Raw genomic sequence first — 20752 nt, forward strand, 5'->3', positions numbered from 1 at the left:
GTAAAGAATAGATAGTGAAAGATACAGTATACATTGTATACAGTTGAAGTCGGAAGTTTACATACACCTTAGCCAAATACATTTCAGCTCAGTTTTTCACCATTCCTGACATTTAATCCTAGTAAAAATTCCCTGTCTTAGGTCAGTTAGGATCACCATTTTATTTTAAATATGTGAATTGTCAGAATAATAGATGAGAGAATGATTTATTTCAGCTTTTATTTCTTTCATCACATTCCCAGGGGGTCAGAAGTATACATACACTCAATTAGTATTTGGGAGCATTGCCTATAAATTGTTTAACTTGGGTCAAACGTTTCGGGTAGCCTTCCACAAGCTTCCCACAATAAGTTGGGTTAATTTTGGCCCATTCATCCTGACAGAGCTGGTGTAACTGAGTCTGCCCACAAATGTTCTATAGGATTGAGGTCAGGGCTTTGTGATGGCCACTCCAATACCTTAACTTTGTTGTCCTTAAGCCATTTTGCCACAACTTTGGAAGTGTGCTTGGGGTCATTGTCTATTTGGAAGACCCATTTGCGACCAAGCTTTAACTTCCTGACTAATGTCTTGCAATGTTGCTTCAATATATCCACGTACTTTTCCTACCTCATTATACCATCTATTTTGTGAAGTGCATCCAGTCCTTCCTGCAGCAATGCACCCCTACAACATGATGCTGCCACCCCAACCGTGAAGCACGGGGGTGGTGTTCTTCGGCTTGCAAGCCTCCCCTTTTTACTCCAAACATAACCATGGTCATTATGGCCAAACAGTTTTATTTTTGTTTCATCAGACCAGAGGACATTTCTCCAAAAAGTATGACCTTTGTCCCCATGTGCATTTGCAAACCGTAGTCTGGCTTTTTAATGGCGGTTTTGAAGCAGTGGCTTCTTCCTTGCTGAGTGGCCTTTCAGGATATGTCGATATAGGACTCGTTTTACTGTGGATAAAGATACTTTTGTACCTATTTCATCCAGCATCACCACAAGGTCCTTTGCTGTTGTTCTGTTCTGGCACTTTTCGCACCGAAGTACGTTAATCTCTAGGAGACAGAACGTGTCTCCTTCCTGAGCGGTATGACGGCTGCGTGGTCCCATAGTGTTTATACTTGCGTACTATTGTTTGTACAGATGAACGTGGTACCTTCAGGCGTTTGGAAATTGCTCCCAAGGATGAACCAGACTTGTGGAGGTCTACAATTTTTTTTCTGAGGTTGATTTCTTTTGATTTTCCCATGATGTCAAGCAAAGAGGCACGGAGTTTGAAGGTAGGCCTTGAAATACATCCACAGGTACACCTCCAAGTGGTCTAAAACTAGGTTTAATGACTCCAACCTAAGTGTATGTCAACCTCTGACTTCAACTGTACATATGAGATGAGTAATGCGAGATATGTAAACATTTTTAAAGTTGCATTATTAAAGTGACTAGTGTTCCATTTATTAAAGTGGCCAATGATATCAAGTCTGTAGGTAGGTAGCCGCCTCTCTGTGCTAGTGGTGACTGTTTAACAATCTGATGGCCTTGAGATAGAAGCTATTTTTTAATCTCTCTGTCCCAGCTTTGATGCACCTGTACTGACCTCGCCTTCTGGATGGAAGCAGGTTGAACAGGCAGTGGCTCGAGTGGTTATTGTCCTTGATGATATTTTTTTGCATTCCTGTGGCATCGGGTGGTGTAGGTGTCCTGGAGGGCAGGTAGTCTGCCCCTGGTGTTGCATTGTGCAGACTGCACCACCCTCTGGAGACCCTTGCCGGTTGCGTGCGGTGCAGTTGCCGTACCAGGCAATGATACAGCCCGACAGGATTCTCTCAATTGTGCACCTGTAAAAGTTAGTGAGGGTTTTCGGTGACAAGCCACATTTTTTCAGCCCCTGAGGTTGAAGAAGTGCTGTTGCGCCTTCTTCACCACACTGTCTGTGTGCGTGGACAATTTCAGTTTGTCAGTCATATGTACACAGAGGAACTTAAAACTTTCCACCCTCTCCACAGCTGTCCCGTCGATGTGTATAGGGGGGTGCTGTTAACTGAAGTCCACGATCATCTCTTTTTTGCTGATATTGTGTGAGAGGTTATATTCCTGACACCACACTCCGAGGGCCCTCACCTCCTCCCTGTAGGTTGTCTAGTTGTTGTCGGTAATCAAGCCTACCATTGTTGTGTCGTCTGCAAACTTGATGATTGAGTTGGAGGCGTGCATGACCACGCAGTCGTGGGTGAACAAGGAGTACAGGGGGCTGAGCAGTTTAACAGTTTTAGAAACCACTCTAAAGTTTCTATCTAAATCTACCAATTATATGCATATCCTAGCTTCTGGGCCTGAGTGACAGGCAGTTTACCTTGGGCATGCTTTTCATCCGGACGTGAAAATACTGCCCCCTATCCCAAATAAGTTATTAAGAAGCCCTAACCAACAGCGCAATTTGTTAGTAAAAAATAGGTATTAGGTAAACAATAGATAAGTAAATAAATAAAAAACAGGAAAATGACAGTGAAAATAACAGTAGCGAAACCACACCCCTCCACAAACACGCCTTCTCCGATGTTCTTTACAAGGCGGTACTTATTTAAATTAGGTAAGAGAATGTCATGTTATCATTGGTGTATTAAAATGAGAGTTAAGGTGATCACCCTAATCCCGCCTCCTGAATCCAACTGTGAAATGGTGGAGGGGACTGTGTTCAAAATTACTTTAGCTCAGATAGGCACTGAATCTATAAAGAGGGCTGTATTGGTGTGTATTCTCAAAAAAGTAGTTATTCTAGGGCAAATCTTTTAAAAAAGTCATAATTTGAAAACAGGTTTCTCTGGAGTCACAATATCAAGTTGTACAGTACATATCATCAGACGGTGGAGGGGACCTGTATTAATGATTTTGACCAGATAGACAGATCACCTGCAGAGATGGAGCACCTTATGTATTCACCTATGGTTATAACTGGGTCCAGAGAATAAAGGTGATTCTGATGATCCTGTACAAAATGCAAAATAACCTTGAATTCTTTTTCTGCATATTTTCGTTTGAAAGAATATGCAAATTACTGTAATTTTGATAAAATAACAGTGTCTTGACAATTTTTTTATTTACTTAAATTAATCATGTTTAAGGATATTTTGCCATGATTGTTGCTTCTTCCAATAGTTTCTTATTGGGGTAAAAATGACCCCCGTTGGTAATCAATGTATGTGAATTATGTTGGTAGCTTGAGGGTTAACAACAACAAAGAAACATACATCATTAAAATAATCCATTGAACCCCAGCTACATAATCAATCAATGCCTATCAATGTTGTGACAAGGTTCCACAAAGTCACACCCCTTTTTTATTCCTGTCACGCTCTGACCTTAGTATTCTTTGTTTTCTTTATTGTTTTGGTTAGGTCATGGTGTGACATGGGTGATGTATGTGTTTTTACTATCTAGGGTTTTTGTAGGTTTATGGGGTTGTTTACCATCTAGGTGTTTATGTATGTCTATGGTTGCCTAGATTGGTTCTCAATTAGAGGCAGCTGTTTATCGTTGTCTCTGATTGGGAACCATATTTAGGCAGCCATCTTCTTTGGGTATTTTGTGGGTTATTGTCTATGTGATGTTGCATGTTTGCACTCAGTATTTATAGCGGTCACGGTCGTTTTGATATTTTGTTTGTTTAAGTGTACTTCGTGTTTGTTTCCATCTATCATTAAAAGGATGGATTCACATCACACTGCACTTTGGTCTCCTCACTACGACGTTCGTGACAATTCCATTAATGGGAACTTCTGTTATTACAGACGGAAACATTCAACTACTGCCGTAGAGCGGCAACTCCAGTAAACCATAGAATATACTCACCCAAACATAGATCTGCTTTAATCTCAGTCTTACGCACACTTTTAGCCCTGCTGGCTGTGCATAAAAACATGCAGGGAATTGTGGGATGTGTCGTAATGTGCTTGATGACTAAATGAAAGACCAGGGAGTAATGTGGTAGTAGTGACATGCCCTGGAGATTGGGTTGTTTCCTTTGTACACTATTGAACAGGGAAGTAGGGGTGCTGAGGGTACTGCAGAACAAGTACTGCAGTACTTTCACGGGCAAAAAGATTACTTTACACCAATATGGGTAACACTGGGTGCCAGTCTGTTTCTGCTTTAGTCTACTTGTTGTTGTCTTGCCTAACAGGGATATACAGTTGCTTTGTTGATTACAGGAACTGTCAGATGCCCAGGCTTGTGAGCACCAGTATTATGTCTAACCAACATTATTAATTAACATTGTCCAATGACACCTGTGTATTTTTACCATTGTTCAATGACACCTATGCATTCTGTAATTCTGAATGTGTCCTTATGTCTGTCCATGTCAAACAACCCGTACCTACAGTATCTAACCCACAACATTACACAGCCCACATGAGCAGTGCACACTGACACTCACTAAACTGATGTTATTTAGGGTTAGAAGCTCATAGATGTTAAGCAGGTTGATCCCTTCAATAGAACAGGGCTCAGGGGTGATGACCTGAGAGTGATGTGTTGCTCTGTGCCCTATTTTTGCCTTGTGCCAGTTATGTGGCGCAGACAACATCGTTGACCCATCCAATGACCTGCAGCCTGGCTATGAGGATGCCTGAGAGAAAAGGGGGGCAGATTCAATAGGGTATAACATTACAGAATCTTTATATAGACGTGTATTGCAATGCATAGACTAGATATCATGTGTGTCTTGGAGTTGGAGAATAGACAGGCCTGGCAGGCATCCCTGTACATTATATTTACATCTCAACGTTCTGTAGTGGCACCTCCCCAAGAGAAGAAAAGAACACACCTGAAGGGAATCCTACGAAGCAAGCTAGATCTACTCCGGGTTGTTAACCAGCTTCAGTTAGCTTCACATTACAGCTCAGGCTTCATCCGTGCTACCACGGTGGATACAAGCATTTCGCTACACCCGCAATAACATCTGCTAAATATGTGTATGTGACCAATAAAATGTGATTTGATATTGCTCGTCTGCCTGCCGCTAGCTCTAGCAGGCTTGTAACTGCGCATGCATGTCACACATGGCTAGTTGAATGCAGAACTCTTCATTGAGACAATGCTGAAACATCAATCCATGAGCGAGTCAGTGCTACATTTAAATTTCTGCCGAAATCAAAATGAAAGAAAAGTTATTGTGAAAATTCCGCCGGCTATGTGGGGAAATAGTCTTTTAGAAGTGCTGTCTTTATTTTATTATTTATCTTTAAAGCTGACTCGGGTGTGCTTATCAATGCACAACCACAAGCCCCTTTTCCCTTCTCCTATCAATAAAATAATTTTATTAGCTAAGTCATACAAAACTGTTACTTTGTGTGAAGTTTAAAATGCATTATGCCATTACTAAAAGTGTAATGTGAAAATTACTATTTTTTACACAGAAAAATATTTGATTAATAAAAGATGTAATCAGTCATCTTCCTCAAATGATGGGGATGATGATGCAATCTTTGCAAGAGGGAGGGAAACTGATTTCATTGGTTCTCAACTCGTGGCTCAATCATTTCATGCAGAGTAAGTGGAGTTAGCTGTGAGTTCTGAAGGATCCCTTGCCTTAGAAATTTACCTGGCTAAAAGGTGAGCCACTTTTGTATGAACGGTTATCGCGAGTTGAACTCAGAGTTGACCAAAGTTACCTCGCTAACTCCTCAAACCTGCTTCGTAGTATACCCCTCAGGCAGCTGTGAAACACCTGTCATTCAACCTGTCCTCCTGTACAAATGGAGACTCTGAAGAACCATAGAGATGGATACAGAGAAAACTAGCTGGAACCCTTTAGGTGCCCCAACAAACACCTTGTGTCCTTAAAATCATATAACTAGCTATACACAGTGGTTCATTAAATGGCATTACATTAGCTGTTCTGGTGAATATGCGGTTGGAAACTTAATTTTTTTTACAGCGAAACTAGACGTAAGTGAATCATGTTCAAATGAATTGCACAAGGCTAGCTTCCCGGTTCAATGGAGTTGAATGATGATTCTTTATTATCTCACTCTGTGTTTTTTTACAGAGTTACTGGAATTGCCTCTCCACCTTCCTCTCTATTATTTATGTTCTTCTTTCTTTTCCTATTAACTCTTTTAGGAACAATGACCAAACATTCTCTCTTCATCTCTCTTTCCACCTCCACCATCCATCTTTTCAAAGAACTCAAACAATGTCACAACCCCTTTTCATCCTTTGAAACCAGGTTCAGAATGAGTATTTTTGTTTTCCAAAGCAGAAAAGTCCCTCTCCAAGATCGCATAGCAGTTCAGACGTCTTTTGTCCTCATCTTGTCGTGTCCTGTATATATATATATTTACAACTTTTTTTCACATACATTTTATTTTTATTTTCCATCAACTCATCTTCAAAACACTCTCCTGCAACCAGCCTCACCAATTTATATTTATAAAAAAGTATTATTTACCTCAGATCTGTAATCCTCCAAGAAGCTAGCCAGAAACTCCAAGAAGCTAGCCAGAAACTAGCCAGAAGCTAGCCAGGAGCTAGCCCAGAAGCTAATCCAGAAGCTAATCAGAAGCTAGTTAGCTTCTTTACTGGCAAATCGTTAGTATTCAGCTAACCACGGTTTGTGGTCATCAGCTATCCTTTAGCTCGAAAATCTATCGAAAATCTATCGCCAGTTTTGTACGGCGCAGCGCAGCTCGGAACGGAACATACCGGACCAATTTTTCTCTCCATGTCCCTGGATTTCAACTGCTCTCTGGACATTCTTACCCGGATCTCACAGCTAGCTAGCTGCTATCCGTGTGACAGTCGGCTTTCGTCGATTCCGGAGCAAACATCGATTGTTCCGGTGCTAGCCAGCTCCGTCAATCACTCCTGAGTTCCATCATTCACTCCTGGGCTGCAGTCACCTATCCGGACCCGTTTTACTGCCTACGCGGAGCCCCACCGGGCCTTCACAACTGGACTGCCAACGTTATCTACCTGAAGGAGATCCGGCTGGCTCCTCCGTCGCGACGTTACCTGAACGCCCATCTGCGGCCCGCTAACCGTTAGCTGTCTTACCGGCTGCTATCTGAATAGACAATCGGACAATTTATTTATTTTTATTATTATTATGGTTTCTTCTCGGGCCTCTATAACTATATCTATTGTTCTTATTTTTGTTGTTGTTGTGTGATTTGGATTAATCCCCTCTACCACACGGAACCCCACTAATCTACTGACCGAACGCAAGAGGTGGCTAACAATAGACCTCCATTCTATGCTAGCTTGCTACCGATGGCCTGGCTAGCTGTCTAAATCGCCGTGACCCTCAACCAACCTCTCCACTCACTGGACCCTTTTGATCACTCGACTAAGCATGCCTCTCCTTAATGTCAATATGTCTTGTCCATTGCTGTTCTGGTTAGTGTTTATTGGCTTATTTCACTGTAGAGCCTCTAGTCCTGCTCACTATACCTTATCCAACCTATTAGTTCCACCACCCACACATGCAATGACATCTCCTGGTTTCAATGATGTTTTTAGAGACAATATCTCTCTCTTCATCACTCAATACCTAGGTTTACCTCCACTGTATTCACATCCTACCTTACCTTTGTCTGTACATTATACCTTGATGCTATTGTATCGCCCCCAGAAACCTCCTTTTACTCTCTGTTCCAGACGTTCTAGACGACCAATTCTTATTGCTTTTAGCCGCACCCTTATTCTACTCCTCCTATGTTCCTCTGGCGATGTAGAGGTGAATCCAGGCCCTGCAGTGCCTTGCTCCACTCCTATTCCCCAGGCGCTCTCTTTTGACGACTTCTGTAACCGTAATAGCCTTGGTTTCATGCATGTTAACATTAGAAGCCTCCTCCCTAAGTTTGTTCTATTCACTGCTTTAGCACACTCTGCCAACCCGGATGTTCTAGCTGTGTCTGAATCCTGGCTTAGGAAGACCACCAAAAATTCAGACATTTTAATTCCAAACTACAACATTTTCAGACAAGATAGAACTGCCAAAGGGGGCGGTGTTGCAATCTACTGCAAAGATAGCCTGCAGAGTTCTGTCCTACTATCCAGGTCTGTACCCAAACAATTTGAACTTCTACTTTTAAAAATCCACCTCTCTAAAAACAATCTCTCACCGTTGCCGCCTGCTATAGACCACCCTCCGCCCCCAGCTGTGCTCTGGACACCATATGTGAACTGATTGCCCCCCATCTATCTTCAGAGCTCGTGCTGCTAGGCGACCTAAACTGGAACATGCTTAACACCCCAGCCATCCTACAATCTAAACTTGATGCCCTCAATCTCACACAAATTATCAATGAACCTACCAGGTACCTCCCCAAAGCCGTAAACACGGGCACCCTCATAGATATCATCCTAACCAACTTCCCCTCTAAATACACCTCTGCTGTCTTCAACCAAGATCTCAGCGATCACTGCCTCATTGCCTGCATTCGTAATGGGTCAGCGGTCAAACGACCTCCACTCATCATTGTAAAACGCTCCCTGAAACACTTCAGCGAGCAGGCCTTTCTAATCGACCTGGCCGGGGTATCCTGGAAGGATATTGACCTCATCCCGTCAGTAGAGGATGCCTGGATATTTTTTAAAAATGCCTTCCTAACCATCTTAAATAAACATGCCCCATTCAAGAAATTTAGAACCAGGAACAGATATAGCCCTTGGTTCTCCCCAGACCTGACTGCCCTTAACCAACACAAAAACATCCTATGGCGTTCTGCATTAGCATCGAACAGCCCCCGTGATATGCAGCTGTTCAGGGAAGCTAGAAACCATTATACACAGGCAGTTAGAAAAGCCAAGGCTAGCTTTTTCAAGCAGAAATTTGCTTCTTGCAACACTAACTCAAAAAAGTTCTGGGACACTGTAAAGTCCATGGAGAATAAGAACACCTCCTCCCAGCTGCCCACTGCACTGAAGATAGGAAACACTGTCACCACTGATAAATCCACCATAATTGAACATTTCAATAAGCATTTTTCTACTGCTGGCCATGCTTTCCACCTGGCTACTCCTACCCCTGTCAACAGCACTGCACCCCCAACAGCAACTCGCCCAAGCCTTCCCCATTTCTCCTTCTCCCAAATCCATTCAGCTGATGTTCTGAATGAGCTGCAAAATCTGGACCCCTACAAATCAGCCAGGCTAGACAATCTGGACCCTTTCTTTCTAAAATGATCTGCCGAAATTGTTGCCACCCCTATTACTAGCCTGTTCAACCTCTCTTTCGTGTCGTCTGAGATTCTCAAAGATTGGAAAGCAGCCGCGGTCATCCCCCTCTTCAAAGGGGGGGACACTCTTGACCCAAACTGCTACAGACCTATATCTATCCTACCATGCCTTTCTAAGGTCTTTGAAAGCCAAGTCAACAAACAGATTACCGACCATTTCGAATCTCACCATACCTTCTCTGCTATGCAATCTGGTTTCAGAGCTGGTCATGGGTGCACCTAAGCCACGCTCAAGGTCCTAAACGATATCTTAACCGCCATCGATAAGAAACATTACTGTGCAGCCGTATTCATTGATCTGGCCAAGGCTTTCGACTCTGTCAATCACCACATCCTCATCGGCAGACTCAACAGCCTTGGTTTCTCAAATGATTGCCTCGCCTGGTTCACCAACTACTTCTCTGATAGAGTTCAGTGTGTCAAATCGGAGGGTCTGTTGTCCGGACCTCTGGCAGTCTCTATGGGGGTGCCACAGGGTTCAATTCTTGGACCGACTCTCTTCTCTGTATACATCAATGAGGTCGCTCTTGCTGCTGGTGAGTCTCTGATCCACCTCTACGCAGACGACACCATTCTGTATACTTCCGGCCCTTCTTTGGACACTGTGTTAACAACCCTCCAGGCAAGCTTCAATGCCATACAACTCTCCTTCCGTGGCCTCCAATTGCTCTTAAATACAAGTAAAACTAAATGCATGCTCTTCAACCGATCGCTACCTGCACCTACCCGCCTGTCCAACATCACTACTCTGGACGGCTCTGACTTAGAATATGTGGAAACACACAAATACTTAGGTGTCTGGTTAGACTGTAAACTCTCCTTCCAGACCCATATCAAACATCTCCAATCCAAAGTTAAATCTAGAATTGGCTTCCTATTTCGCAACAAAGCATCCTTCACTCATGCTGCCAAACATACCCTTGTAAAACTGACCATCCTACCAATCCTCGACTTTGGCGATGTCATTTACAAAATAGCCTCCAATACCCTACTCAACAAATTGGATGCAGTCTATCACAGTGCAATCCGTTTTGTCACCAAAGCCCCATATACTACCCACCATTGCGACCTGTACGCTCTCGTTGGCTGGCCCTCGCTTCATACTTGTCGCCAAACCCACTGGCTCCATGTCATCTACAAGACCCTGCTAGGTAAAGTCCCCCCTTATCTCAGCTCGCTGGTCACCATAGCATCTCCCACCTGTAGCACACGCTCCAGCAGGTATATCTCTCTAGTCACCCCCAAAACCAATTCTTTCTTTGGCCGCCTCTCTTTCCAGTTCTCTGCTGCCAATGACTGGAACGAGCTACAAAAATCTCTGAAACTGGAAACACTTATCTCCCTCACTAGCTTTAAGCACCAACTGTCAGAGCAGCTCACAGATTACTGCACCTGTACATAGCCCACCTATAATTTAGCCCAAACAACTACCTCTTTCCCAACTGTATTTTATTTATTTATTTATTTTGCTCCTTTGCACCCCATTATTTTTATTTCTACTTTGCACATTCTTCCATTGCAAAACTACCATTCCAGTGTTTTACTTGCTATATTGTATTTACCTTGCCACCATGACCTTTTTTGCCTTTTACGTCCCTTATCTCACCTCATTTGCTCACATCGTATATAGACTTGTTTATACTGTATTATTGACTGTATGTTTGTTTTACTCCATGTGTAACTCTGTGTCGTTGTATCTGTCGAACTGCTTTGCTTTATCTTGGCCAGGTCGCAATTGTAAATGAGAACTTGTTCTCAACTTGCCTACCTGGTTAAATAAAGGTAAAATAAATAAATTAAATAAAAAAAGGTTGGTCGGTGAAGTGACTATCTTTGCTCTCGTTTTTTTTCTTTCTGTTTGCTCCTTGAGCTGCACCTTTAAATGCCATTCCGAGAGGTCCACATTCCGAACTCAAAATTGTCTCTGAGTCACTATAGACCAGAGTTTGCTGTTGAAAGCTCAGCCTAACTCATGTTTTAATAAGAATTAAGGAACGAAAGCATATAATAGCAAGAGTAGTTATCGAACATCATCATATTTGCTGTTGTAAGTTAACCTGTTCTTTAACCAGTACTCACTAATTGAGCCCAGCATTGCTATCTTTATCCAGTTGCTCAAAATTCTGCAATAACATGTCCATTCAGAGTCCTGTATTGCTTTCAACTCATTATGCAATCAATAAAACAGTATTTTAAAGATCTTTAAGGCTGTGTTTACACTGGCAGCCTAATTCTGATCTTTTGCCACTAATTGGTCTTTTGACCAATCACATATTTTGCCAATAATTAGGCAAAATATCATCATTGGGCTGCCTGTCTAAATGCAGCCTAATTTTTTGTTTTTATTTAACCTTTATTTAACTTCGGCAAGTCAATAAAGAACAAATTCTTATTTACAATGACGGCCTACCCCGGCCAAACCTTACCCCGGCCAAACCTTACCGATGCTGTGCCAATTGTGCATCAACCCTATGGGACTCCCAATCGCGGCAGGTTGTGATACAGCCTGGAATCAAACCAGGGTCTGTAGTGACGCCTCTAGCACTGAGCTGCTGTCCCTTAAACCGCCTCACCACTTGGGAGCCCCAAGTGTGTTGTGTTCATGTCTAACCAACCATTACCAGTGTTCTGCATATCATTACTTGTGTGCTACCTGTGGCCTAAACCATCTCTAACTTCATAGTAGATACAGATCTTTCCAATGATCATCCACATTTAACTGAGACTTTGAAGCAATTGTGGTTTGTTTGTTGTCTAGGTGACTTTTGTAATTGAAGTTAATAAAATAAAATGTTGAAGAATTACTCCTCGTCACGGCTCTATGCAACACAGAACTTTGAATGAGAGAGAAAGAGAGAGAGAACGTGTGTGTGTGTGTGTGTGTGGTCTTGTTCTTTTATCCCTGTGGGGGCCTAAAATCCCCAAAAGTCCCCACAAGGATAGTAAAAGAAGGAAAATTATCCCTTTCCCACGGTCCCACGAGGACAAAGGCTATTTTAAACTTAGGGTTAGGGTTAGGGTTAGAATTAGGGTAAGTGGTTTAGGGTTACGGGTTAAGATTATGGTTAGGGAAAATAGTAAATAAATGTTAGGTTCCCACGAGGATAGAAAAAACAAGTGTGTGTGTATAAGTGTGTGCTACCTGTGATCAGTCTTCCGACAGCCCCATAGTTCTATAGTGACAGTGTTCGGGCTACTGACTGACTGACGACTGACTGCTTTAGTTGGGAGGAGACACATCTGGTCTTGCTTTACTAGAGATTCCACTAAAACCCAGAGTCAGAGTTGCCTCCCAAATGTCACCCTATGGGGCCTGGTCAGAATGTCACCCTACGGGGCCTGGTCAGAATGTCACCCTACGGGGCCTGGTCAGAATGTCACCCTATGGGGCCTGGTCAGAATGTCACCCTGTGGGGCCTGGTCAGAATGTCACACTACGGGGCCTGGTCAGAATGTCACCCTACGGGGCCTGGTCAAAATTTCACCCTACAGGGCCTGGTCAGAAGTAGTGGACTATAAAGCAACCTGAGTGCCATTTGGACACATTTTATGCCAGACTGCTGCTGTTTCAGCCTTTTGTTATGTTACTGGCACAGCATTTTCATTCTCTTGACAAAGTTGCTGTTATTAAAAAATGAACCATAAATAGCAGTGAATGAAGGTAGAGATCAATTAGTTTCCTCAGAGACAGAGAAGGTTGGTAAAAATAACTATAAAACAAAATTAATCTCGGCATCTCAGAACCAAATGTAGTTTGAGAGCTGGCCTTCAGCCAGATATGTTTTATTGTCAAATAAAGAAGCCAAATCTGTGTCAAACCACAATCGGTGTTTTCAGTTAATTTCATTGCACAACAAAGGGTTATCAGATAGCCTAGAGCAGGGCTATTGAACTCTGACCTTACAAGGTCCAGAGACGGATGGTTTTCTGTTCTACCTGGTAATTAATTGCACCCATCTGGTGTCCCAGATCTAAATCAGTCCCTGATTAGCTGGGAACAATGAAAAAAATGCAGAGGGACTGGTGTCGATTCCAGAGATAAGTTTGAGGGGCCTAAAATGTGTGTGTGTGCAGGGCAAAGTAGGATCAAGATCTTGGAGTTCATAACAAACTGGCTGATTTAGGTCATTCTGTTCATGCTAATCTTATTTTCAATCTGTTATTGGTACAGGCACAATATAGTGGATTAGAGTGTGTGTACTAGGAAGATATCATAAAAACAAGACCGTTTTGACCTTAAGGATATATAGGACATTCCTAATAGATTGCATTGTTCTAAATTGCCACATCTTATGATTGATTAAAACAAAATCATGTGAAAGGGCTCTCGGTCTGAAATGATTTCTAGTCTGCTTAAAAATTACATCTGTCCAACTCTCTGAATTTGCATTTGAGGAGAGAGAAAGAAGAGATGTCACATTCGTCGTATTGATGAGACCAAGGCGCAGCGTGATATGAATACATACTTATTTTAATAAAGCCGTGCCGCTATCTAAACCAAGTGCTAAACGGAAACGACACATAGACAATAGCCCACAAAACCAAAATGGCAACCTAAATAGGATCCCCAATCAGAGACAACGATAAACAGCTGCCTCTGATTTGCAACCAATTCAGGCCACCATAGACCTACATTACCTAGACATACAAAAACCCCATAGATATACAAAAACCCTAGACAGGACAAAAACACACATACCCACCCTCGTCACACCCTGACCTGACCAAAATAATACATAAAACATAGATAACTAAGGTCAGGGCGTGACAATAGAAAGAGCAAGAGAGAGACTGAGAGCTCAGGGGAATATTGTACATGCAGTGAATCGCCCACTCACTGTTTCAATTGTTCAGCGCCATGCAGAGATCTTTGTGAGGGGAAGGTGCTAAAAATGACCCCCTCCACCCCACCCACACAAAAAATATAATGTAATTCCTTATAATATTTCAACTGCATCTGTAGTGAATTATTTTTTTGCACAGGCGATAGGCCTATACCGAACACTTGCCACACATTTTAAGCAAGAGTAGTGACAATGACTCCTTACAGAGAAATTTGATTGACATCATCACTGGCAAGATCTCAGGCACTGGTTGAACCCTGTCTGTGCATGTGTCTGCAAGTGTTCCATTAGAGGACTATAGCTTGCACAATAAGAAAACGTGTAGTTGCTATGAACTGAAAATAAATACAGTATATATCAGGATTTGAAAAACATCTCCAGGTCAATTTGTTTTACTTTTAGCCCTTTTTTAACTCTGTGTATACAGTGGGGAGAACAAGTATTTGATACACTGCCGATTTTGCAGGTTTTCCTTACAAAGCATGTAGAGGTCTGTAATGTTTATCATAGGTACACTTCAACTGTGAGAGACGGAATCTAAAACAAAAACCCCGAAAATCACATTGTATGATTTTTAAGTAATTAATTTGCATTTTATTGCATGACATAAGTATGTGATACATCAGAAAAGCATAACTTAATATTTGGTACAGAAACCTTTGTTTGCAATTACAGAGATCATACGTTTCCTGTAGTTCTTGACCAGGTTTGCACACACTGCAGCAGGGATTTTGGCCCACTCCTCCATACAGACCTTCTCCAGATCCTTCAGGTTTCGGGGCTGTCACTGGGCAATACGGACTTTCAGCTCCCTCCAAAGATTTTCTATTGGGTTCAGGTCTGGAGACTGGCTAGGCCACTCCAGGACCTTGAGATGCTTCTTACAGAGCCACTCCTTTGTTGCCCTGGCTGTGTGTTTCGGGTCGTTGTCATGCTGGAAGACCCAGCCACGACCCATCTTCAATGCTCTTGCTGAGGGAAGGAGGTTGTTGGCCAAGATCTCGCGATACATGGCCCCATCCATCCTCCCCTCAATACGGTGCAGTCGTCCTGTCCCATTTGCAGAAAAGCATCCTCAAAGAATGATGTTTCCACCTCCATGCTTCATGGTTGGGATGGTGTTCTTGGGGTTGTACTCATCCTTCTTCTTCCTCCAAACACGGCAAGTGGAGTTTAGTCTATTTTTGTCTCATCAGACCACATGACCTTCTCCTATTCCTCCTCTGGATCATCCAGACGGTCATTGGCAAACTTCAGACGGGCCTGGACATGCGCTGGCTTGAGCAGGGGGACTTTGCATGCGCTGCAGGATTTTAATCCATGACGGCGTAGTGTGTTACTAATGGTTTTCTTTGAGACTGTGGTCCCAGCTCTCTTCAGGTCATTGACAAGGTCCTGCCGTGTAGTTCTGGGCTGATCCCTCACCTTCCTCATGATCATTGATGCCCCACGAGGTGAGATCTTGCATGGAGCCCCAGACCGAGGGTGATTGACCGTCATCTTGAACATCTTTCATTTTCTAATAATTGCGCCAACAGTTGTTGCCTTCTCACCAAGCTGCTTGTCTATTGTCCTGTAGCCCATCCCAGCCTTGTGCAGGTCTACAATTTTATCCCTGATATCCTTACACCCTCTCTGGTCTTGGCCATTGTGGAGAGGTTGGAGTCTGTTTGATTGAGTGTGTGGACAGGTTTCTTTTATACAGGTAACGAGTTCAAACAGGTGCAGTTAATACAGGTAATGAGTGGAGAACAGGAGGGCTTCTTAAAGAAAAACTGTGAGAGCCGGAATTCTTACTGGTTGGTAGGTGATCAAATACTTATGCCATGCAATAAAATGCAAATTAATTACCTAAAAATCCTACAATTAGATTTTCTAGATTTTTGTTTTAGATTCCGTCTCTCACAGTTGAAGTGTACATATGACAACAATTACAGACCTCTACATGCTTTGTAAGTAGGAAAACCTGCAAAATCGGCAGTGTATCAAATATTTGTTCTCCCCACTGTATACTGTACAGTACAAGTAAAAAATGTGGACACCTGCTCATTCAAGGGTTTTTCTTTATTTTTACTATTTTCTACATTAGAATAATAGTGAAGACATCAAAACTATGAAATAAAACATATGGAATCATGTAGTAACCAAAATAGATTTTAGATTCTTCAAAGTAGCCACCCTTTGCCTTGATGACAGCTTTTCACACGCTTGGCATTCTCTCAACCAGCTTCATGAGGAATGCTTTTCCAACAGTCTTGAAGGAGTTCCCACATATACTGAGCATTTGTTGGCTGCTTTTCCTTCACTCTGTGGTCCAACTCATCCCAAACCATCTCAATTGGGTTGAGGTCAGGTGATTGTGGAGGACAGGTCATTTGATGCAGCACTCCATCACTCTCTTTCTTGGTCAAATAGCCCTTATACAGCCTGGAGGTGTGTTGGGTCATTGTCCTGTTGTAAAACAAATTATATTCCCACTAAGCGCAAACTGAAACACCGCCACTCTGTCTTACTTTTTATACACTGAGTGTGCAATAGACTGACCAGAAGAGAATCCAGGTGAAAGCTATGATCCCTTATTAATGTCACCTGTTAAATCCACTTCAATCAGTGTAGATGAAGGGGAGGAGACAGGTTAAAGAAGGATTTTTAAGCCTTGAGACAATTGAGACATGGATTGTGTAAGTGTGCCATTCAGAGGGTAAATGGGCAAGACAATAGTTTTAGGTGCCTTTGAACGGGGTATGGTTGTAGGTGCCAGGCACACCGGCTTGACTGTGTCAATAACTGCAAAGCTGCTGGGATTTTCACGCTCAACAGTTTCCCGTGTGTATGAAGAATGGTCCACCACCCAAAGGACATCCAGCCAACTTGACAACTGTGGGAAGCATTGGAATCAGTATGGGCCAGCATCCCTGTGGAACGCTTTTGACACCTTGTAGGAGTCCATGCCCTGACAAATTGAGGCTGTTCTGAGGGCAAAAGGAGTGCAACTCAATATTAGGAAGGTGTTCCTAATGTTTTGTACCCTCAGTGTATAGTATGTAGCCCATGTACAGTGGGGCAAAAAAGTATTTAGTCAGCCACCAATTGTGCAAGTTCTCCCACCTAAAAAGATGAGAGAGGCCTGTAATTTCCATCATAGGTACACTTCAGACAAAATGAGAAAAAAAATCCAGAAAATCACATTGTAGGATTTTACATGTCCTCAACTATGGTATTATCAGTAGCACCTGTCTTTTTTACAAAATAAATATTTATTGTGTTACCAGATTCATACATGGAAAAACAGATAGTCCAACATTTTATCAAAAGAAAGTATGTTTGGAAGTGTCTGTCCTATATCTAAGAGATAAGAAAGCTCAGGAATTATTTATATTTTTTAATTATCGTGGAATTGCCTGTATACCTTTTCTTTACCTGGAAATTCTCTATTCACTTCCATTCATTTTCCGGGTTACCTTCAGACAAGTCCCGTGACACGGAGAACACCATCGTGTTCGTGAGAGTCCCATATTTCCATAAAGGGGTCTTCATGGGACCAATTTTCAGGATGTCTCCTGGTCTGACAAATAACAAGGCCGACATTGGCAGCTGCGGTGGATTTAGAGTCATGCAAAAAATGTAGATCCATGAAAAAAAACTGACATCTCTAGCTTAAAAAGGCAATCAGCAGTTGCTACATAAATTGTTGTTAATAATGATGTACCCATTGATTCTTGAAGAATATAACTTATAAATGCCTTATCAGCTTAGTTCAACTGTCATACCCCACAGTAACCAAAATATAACCTTGTTATATTGTTTGTAAACAAAGTCAATGTAAACAAACACCTCATTACATGGTTAAAACTATAATGTTGATATCATGGATGGTTAGTCCTTGCATCCATAGCTTTGTCTATGAATTTGAGTGGTTACGTTTCTTTAGACCCATCCCTCAGCTTTTTACTGAACCAAGAGCGGGAAGCCCGCTTTGTTATTGTTTCTTTGTTATTGTTTCTACTGCTGATTGCTGCTTTAAACAGACAGATTTTGATGGGTGTTTTTGTAATTATTTATTCATTATGCTTTGAGTGGAGCATGGGCCTCAAGCAGATTTATTTTATTTATGATTTGCATTATGTCCAGGACTGAGACAATTGCCTCTTCTGCCTAAGTGTAATTCCACCAGGAATAAGGATTGCTGTGATGCAGTAGGATGTATTCATGGATGGCAAGGGAAGCAAGACTTCCCCAAAAAAGGGGCCAATACTTACAAAAAAAAAGTTATTTATCTTTTGTCTCTCTGTGTTTTATAATGTTCCTTCAATTCACAAGAGTCTGAATGTATTTCACTTGAGAAAGCATCCAAGCGAGCAAAACAGTGCCCGTAGCATTGATTTCAGGTGAAGCTTGCCAGCATTTGGCCTCCCTTGATAAAAAAAGTATAAAATAATAGCCAATCATAATAGCCAATAATAGCCAAAATAATAGCCAACTTGAGCTAAACTTAGTGAGCTCAACTGTGAATACATTCATACATTGTGCCCCTGGCCTGAGAGGATGGAAGTTCAATATGTAGCTAGATGTAGAAGGCTAATGTTAACTAGCTAACGTTGCCCATGACAGGAAGTTAGGCTATCGAGCAAGATTTTTAGCCAGCTAGCCTAGGACAACAAAACATAAAAGCATGTACTGTATAACAGATTCATAGATCGTTTTGTCAACATGAAAGAGAGGCGGGTGGCATTGGCATTTCTCTACAAGTAGGGTGTCAACATGTTTTTTCTACTTGCACGAACAAACACACAAACACACACAGACAGACATAAATCAGTACCATGAACAGTCACATCATATTTAGCTTATGTTGATTGGACTACATTGTTTTTTATATATTTTAGTTGTCACTGTATTAGACATACAGTGCCTTGCGAAAGTATTCGGCCCCCTTGAACTTTGCGACCTTTTGCCACATTTCAGGCTTCAAACATAAAGATATAAAACTGTATTTTTTTGTGAAGAATCAACAATAAGTGGGACACAATCATGAAGTGGAACGACATTTATTGGATATTTCAAACTTTTCTAACAAATCAAAAACTTAAAAATTGGGCGTGCAAAATTATTCAGCCCCCTTAAGTTAATACTTTGTAGCGTCACCTTTTGCTGCGATTACAGCTGTAAGTTGCTTGGGGTATGTCTCTATCAGTTTTGCACATCGAGAGACTGACATTTTTTCCCATTCCTCCTTGCAAAACAGCTCGAGCTCAGTGAGGTTGGATGGAGAGCATTTGTGAACAGCAGTTTTCAGTTCTTTCCACAGATTCTCGATTGGATTCAGGTCTGGACTTTGACTTGGCCATTCTAACACCTGGATATGTTTATTTTTGAACCATTCCATTGTAGAATTTGCTTTATGTTTTGGATCATTGTCTTGTTGGAAGACAAATCTCTGTCCCAGTCTCAGGTCTTTTGCAGACTCCATCAGGTTTTCTTCCAGAATGGTCCTGTATTTGGCTCCATCCATCTTCCCAGCAATTTTAACCATCTTCCCTGTCCCTGCTGAAGAAAAGCAGGCCCAAACCATGATGCTGCCACCACCATGTTTGACAGTGGGGATGGTGTGTTCAGCTGTGTTGCTTTTACGCCAAACATAACGTTTTGCATTGTTGCCAAAAAGTTCAATTTTGGTTTCATCTGACCAGAGCACCTTCTTCCACATGTTTGGTGTGTCTTCCAGGTGGCTTGTGGCAAACTTTAAACAACACTTTTTATGGATATCTTTAAGAAATGGCTTTCTTCTTGCCACTCTTCCATAAAGGCCAGATTTGTGCAATATACGACTGATTGTTGTCCTATGGACAGAGTCTCCCACCTCAGCTGTAGATCTCTGCAGTTCATCCAGAGTGATCATGGGCCTCTTGGCTGCATCTCTGATCAGTCTTCTCCTTGTATGAGCTGAAAGTTTAGAGGGACGGCCAGGTCTTCGTAGATTTGCAGTGGTCTGATACTCCTTCCATTTCAATATTATCGCTTGCACAGTGCTCCTTGGGATGTTTAAAGCTTGGGAAATCTTTTTGTATCCAAATCCGGCTTTAAACTTCTTCACAACAGTATCTCGGACCTGCCTGGTGTGTTCCTTGTTCTTCATAATGCTCTCTGCGCTTTTAACGGACCTCTGAGACTATCACAGTGCAGGTGCATTTATACGGAGACTTGATTACACACAGGTGGATTGTATTTATCATCATTAGTCATTTAGGTCAACATTGGATCATTCAGAGATCCTCACTGAACTTCTGGAGAGAGTTTGCTGCACTGAAAGTAAAGGGGCTGAATAATTTTGCACGCCCAATTTTTCAGTTTTTGATTTGTTAAAAAAGTTTGTGATTGTGTCCCACTTGTTGTTGATTCTTCACAAACAAATACAGTTTTATATCTTTATGTTTGAAGCCTGAAATGTGGCAAAAGGTCGCAAAGTTCAAGGGGGCCGAATACTTTCGCAAGGCACTGTAGGTGATTTGATGATGTTGAAGATGAAATGGTGCTGAAATAATGGAAGCAGCTCCTGTTTTCTTTGCAACATTTGGTAACTTTCCGTGGTTCTAAATCAATAGTTGTTTAATAGTCTGAAAATGTTGGAAACATGAACTTGCTTGACCATGCTGTAGGTCATGTAACTGTTTGTTACATG

This window comes from Oncorhynchus mykiss, chromosome 23, assembly GCF_057628025.1.
Source record: "Oncorhynchus mykiss isolate SJ-2025 chromosome 23, ASM5762802v1, whole genome shotgun sequence".
Lineage (NCBI taxonomy): Eukaryota > Metazoa > Chordata > Actinopteri > Salmoniformes > Salmonidae > Oncorhynchus > Oncorhynchus mykiss.